Raw genomic sequence first — 5,708 nt, 5'->3', positions numbered from 1 at the left:
GGCGAGGAGCGTGTACACACAGTACCTGTGGGCCTTTTTGGTTCTGAAGTGCTGGAGGCAGGAACAGAAAGCCACAGGCGGCTGGCACAGGTCAGCCGCCTCCCCCAGAGCTGGGAGGGAGGGCAGCTCCTCAGGGCCTATGGCAGCGCCCAGGTACTGCGGCTACTTTCTGAAACCCTTATTTAAAACTCCAAGGCCCTCTTCGACTGACTACATGCAAACAGGACAGAGAACACATGTTTCTGAGAACATTTCAGTTAAAATTAAAAATGTGTCAAGGACCGTGCCAATAATTTACTTGCGAATATCCGAACCAGATGCTGCTCACCCGTAATTCCGAGTAATTTGCCAAAATTATGTATTTACTTTAATCTCAAAGATGAAGTTGAAATATGCACGGTTTGTTTTATTTGTGATGCAGAAAAAAAAAAAAAGGAAATCTTGATGTGACTTCAGCTGCCGTTGAATGGAGAGTGAGAAGCGGTCAGGATGTCTGTTAATGACTACTCGGTCGAATGTGTCAACCAAAAGGCCATCAGGACAAATCCTCAAAAAGCAAAACGCCCGAGAAGGTTAAGCAAGCGTTGCTGAGTAGGATGTTAATGCATGAATCAACACCCAGGACCCAGGCCGTGTTTTCACTGGTGACAAGAGTTCTAATTCCTAAGCAGCTCATCATCTTGTTTGTGGGATGCCGGACATTAGGATGGAAATGGGACAAGTTTCAGTCAGCTGTTTGGGTTTCTGTTCTTTATGAAGCCAAATAATTGAAAAGCGCGGCTATCTCGACAGGAGATAACATTTTCATGTTCTTATTTAGATGTTTAGCATTGAAGTCGATAGAGGCAATTAAGGGAGGTGCATAGGGTAGGCTCTGAGGTCAGACCTTGTGGGCTCAAACCCTGGCTTTGCCACGTGCTAGCTACGTGATGCCGAGGTGGTTATTTAAGCTCTCTGTGCTTAGTTTTCTCATCTGTCAAATGGGTTTGTGAACAATATCTTCCTTGTACGGTTTCCCTACAGACTACAGCCTTGCTTCATTAGCCCGGCATTTAAGGCATTTAAAACTTCAGGTTTTAGCGCCCAGGCCTCAAGAAAAAAAGTGATTGGGGTCTCTGAATATGAACTGCCTGAGGGATAAGGGGTCCAAGAATTGTGCCATTTTACAGATGAGAAATGGTGACGATGTCGCCCCATTTATGATGGGATCAGACTTGTTCTGCATAATTTCAGGAACACCAAGAGCCAGGCAGTGTTCCCTGCCTCCAGATACCTGCTTGGGGCAGTCCTTGCATGGGAAACGATGCACCACTAAGTTGGGCTGTAGGACTTCTGGATTCTAGTCCTACCTCTGACCCTGGTTTGCGATGGGACCTGACCTTCTTGGCCCTTTGTCTTTCGTCTGTGAAATAAGGATGGGCTGCATTGGTTTTTGCAGGTGTGGATGAAGGGGTGCTGGTCCCCCCTCAGAAGGACGGAGAGAGATGGCCAGAGGAAGAATGAGCAGAACCTTTATTCACCCCTTTGGTTTGTGAGCTAACTGGCTGTGTCACCTGCCCACATTTAGAAAATGTGCAGCCTGGGGCCTGGTCCAAAGAAGATGTCAGTGAAGTACGAGTGGGGTGAAGGGGTGACTTTCATCTTCAGCGACGCTTTCCATAGTAATTTGCTTGCACAGCATGGCCTTTTTCCCTGGGCTGTATGCTCAGCTCCCGCGTACCTGCCGCCTTCAGCCTGGCACGCCTTGCAGGAGATTTCCACAGTCTGCTCTTGTTCTGCTCTGCACCTTCTTGGGGGAAAGGACACCTTTCTTCTGGGTGCTTAAAACAAAAAATAACCTGAATACTCAGTAGGCTCCATTCCGCAATTTGATCTCCATTTCTTATACTTGACCCCGTTGCTTTGGAAATGATCCCAGGGTTTTCTGGCTTTAAAGACTGTATGAAGATCTCCCTGGAGGAGACAAGACTTCTGTATAGCTCCCTCTATCCCCGTTTGTGGAGAGGCTGCTCTTTAGGGCTCGTCCCCTTTTGATTTATTTTCTAGGTGATTTCGCTGTCACACTGAGGTGGAGCTCCTGAAACCTTCCCCCAGGGAAAGCTTTGCTTGTTGCCTTGGGTGGAGAAAAGGCTGAATTTACAGTCCTTGCTATATGCTTGGAGCTTGTCGAGGATATTAGGATTCGACAAGGAAGATCCTTGTTGGCTAAAATCTTTATTTTTATTTTATCATCATTTTTAAGTTTCAGATTAATATGAGGGTGCAAACATTTAGGTTACAGTGTTTGCATCTGTTGGGTGAGGTCCCTGTTGTAGTTGTGTCCTGCACCCAGGAGGTGTGCCATATACCCTGACATCGTGCCCATTAGGTGCGCTCACACAGATCCCCTTCTCTCCTACCCTCTCCCCTCTCTCCCCAACTTGAATTAAATTGAGTTTTTCTCTTGTGGGTATGTATTTGTTTGTCTACTGGCTATATATTAGTATTAGTACATTGGATTCTTGCTTTTCCATTCCTGTGATACTTTACTAAAGAAGATGCTCTCTAACTCTATCTGAGTTAATACAAAAGATGCAAAGTCTCCATCTTTTTTATGGCTGAATAGTATGCCATGGTATACAGGTATCACAGTTTATTAATCCATTCATGGGTTGATGGGCACTTGGGTTGTTTCTACATCTTGGTGATTGTAAATTAAGCTGTAATGGACAATCTAGTGCAAATGTCCTTATGGTAAAATGTTTTTTTTTTCTTCTAGGTAGATGCCCAGTAATGGGATTGCAGGATAGAATGGGGAGTCTACTTTTAGTTATTTGAGGGTTCTCTATACTTCTTTCCAAAGATGCTGTATTAGTCTGCAATCCCACCAGCAGTGTCAGAGGCTAAGTAGTTTCTATCAGGTTTTGCTTTTCTGCTGTTTGCCTGGATTCAAGAAAACCTCAAAAAGGGGGATGTCCTCCTGTGGGGTCATGATCAGTACCCCTGAGGGGCCACTCGAGCACGTGGCCATTATTGTAACAGGGAGAGGCCAGCTCAAGAATGGGTGGGCTGAATGAGACGCCTGATCAGAAGGAGGAGTTGGGGATGTGGCCTCCCTCTCGGCACCCAGGGCAGTAGGCCACACGGGGCTGCTTTCCTGCTGGCTGCCCCAGAGTCTGTGTGGACAGGCATCACCCCCTTGGTCATCTAGGGAGGGGACAGATTTCTTCTTTTTTTCAATCTCTGAGAAATGTGTGAAAGGCGAGTCGTCAGACCAGGAAAGATGGCTGCGGACTTCCCCTCTGGCATATGCGTTCAGCTGGTCCTGACCACAGCTCTGCTCACTGTCAGGTGGTCAACAGCTCAGACTGAGCTGCTATGTCCATGGGGCCCTGTAAGACAGAGGAGGAGACATCTGCTGTCACTTCCAGCGTGGGGTTGAGGGCTGGGTTCCGGGAGGCTGTTTATTTCTGTTAAGGAATTTTGCCGGCAATTAGGGCAGGTTGCCTCAGGGAAATCACAAGCACATTGGTGATGGTCTGGGCAGTCAGGCGTCTCATGGGTGTGGCCAGTGATTGTGCTTGCCCATGCAGGCATGCACACTGACACACACACACAGGCGCCCAACCCCCCTGCATGCACATACTCATGTGCACACGTGTGCCTACCTAAAAGTGTGCACACACAAGTACACACGTACACACACATGCACACAGGGACACACTCACCACATCTCTCCTTTACTAAGCAGGGAAATGTAAACATCAAACAACACCCTAATGATAGAAGCAATAAGCCTACAGGAAAATCATAAAATAAATGCCCATGTAAGATCTTATGCTTCTCTCTGCTCCTTCACTTCTGCTAAGCCCTCATATTTCCCCATCTTTTTTAGTCATTCTGCTTCAAGAAGAAACGACCATACTTCCTCTCACTCTTCCCTTGCATTGAAATCTGCACGAAAGCTCCCCATCTGCTTTCTGGGGGCAGTCCACCTGAATGGCTGAGCTCTGGGCATCTGGAATCAGGCTGTCTGGGTTCGTAGGTCAGCACTGACACTTATTAGCAGCATGAGGCAAGTCACCAAGCTCTTTGTGCTTCAGCTTCCTTCTCTATAAAGTGGGGATGATAACAGCACAGCCCGTGGCCTTTTCTAGGATGCTGTGAGGATTGAATAAATGCAGAGCTCTGTACTTGGCGCATGGTTTGGGGTAAATACAGATGATTATTAGTGTCCCTCTGGCCCCAGCCATTCTCTGGGGAGACTCTTTTGGCTGTCTCGGGCCTTCAGCCTTGGTGCTCATCCCCTCCACTCTTTATGCTTGGGGAAGGAACCATCTTTCTCTTCCAAATGAGCTGGGGATGAAGGAGTCAGCAAGATTAGACACAGCCCTACAGTTCTTTCCTCCCATCCACAGGCTTCTGTCTACCTGACTGTCGGCTTTGATTTTCACCCTTTTAAGCTATAGTTGGGATTATTCTTAATTTGCAGTACATGGTTCCTTAGCAACCCTCGCTAATATAGGATTAGGTACAAAAATACTTTTGGTTAGAATTTCAAGCATCTTAATTCATTATAGACCATTGCTTTAAAAAATTACCTTCATTTTCCCCTTCTTTATTTCTGAAGTAATGCGAATTCATTGTAAAATATTTAGAACCCCCAGATAATTAGAAAGAATAAAAGCCAGCCTTCCATTGGCCTCTTGGTATAAGTTCTCCCAGTTTTAAGAACGTTATATTCACACGTGTTCTGCACCTCCCTTTTGCAAACAGTTTCCCCTCATTTCCATCAGTCCATGAGGCTTTAAATTGATTTTTAAAAGAACATAATGTTTCTAATCAGATAAAATGTGGCTTCTCCAGGAAGAACTGGATACCTGGCTCAAGGTGTGTGCTGCTTCAGTGGAGATGGCGTGTAGGTGTGAGGGTCATGAGCTGCCTCCACTGTCGTGGGCATAGGGAGTGCCCCAGGGGCCCCCACCTGGGCTGGAGGGGATTGGGGTGGGAGGGTGTAGTCAGATCGCAGTGGGAAAAGCATCTCTCCGTGCCAACTTTTCTCTTGCAGCTGGTGATGGCTTTAAGCCCAGGTGTAACAGGGATGGATGGACAGCCTGCTGTCATTGGACTGACTGACACCAGGGCAGTTACAGAGAAATTTGAACCCGCTGGGACATGGGCATGGGGCAGGGGGCTGTAGGGATCCCCTCCCAGGGAGAGAGCCAGAAGTTGGGCACTCAGATACTGGAGCTAAACTCTTGGATTCAAGTTCCACGGCTGCTGTTTGTTAGCTTTGTGATATTAGAAGCTGTGTACCTCAGTTTCCTTATTACAAAGTGAGCATTCTAAGTATATCTACCTAATAATATGGTTGTATAGATTGAACTAATATGCATGGACAAAATACTTAGAACAGTGCTTCGTCTGTAATGAGTACAGCATGAGCTTTAATTTAATCATAGTTATGACTATTTTAGGTCAGTGAGTCTAGTTTTTCCTTTTTCTTGAGACAAAGTCTTACTCTGTTGCCCAAGGTAGAGTGCCATGGCATCAGCCTAGCTCACAGCAACCTCAAACTCCTGGGTTCAAGCAAATCTCAGGCCTCAGCCTCCCGAGTAGCTGGGATGACAGGCACCTGCCACTATGACTGCCTGATTTTTCTATTTTTAGTAGAGATGGGGTCTTGCTCTTGCTTAGGTTGGTCTTGAACTCCTGACCTCAAGCTCAAG

The sequence above is a fragment of the Otolemur garnettii genome, unplaced genomic scaffold (assembly GCF_000181295.1).
Source record: "Otolemur garnettii isolate 467f Iridium unplaced genomic scaffold, OtoGar3 scaffold00003, whole genome shotgun sequence".
Lineage (NCBI taxonomy): Eukaryota > Metazoa > Chordata > Mammalia > Primates > Galagidae > Otolemur > Otolemur garnettii.
The sequence above is the reverse complement of the archived record's forward strand: the minus strand, read 5'-3'. Positions refer to the sequence as shown.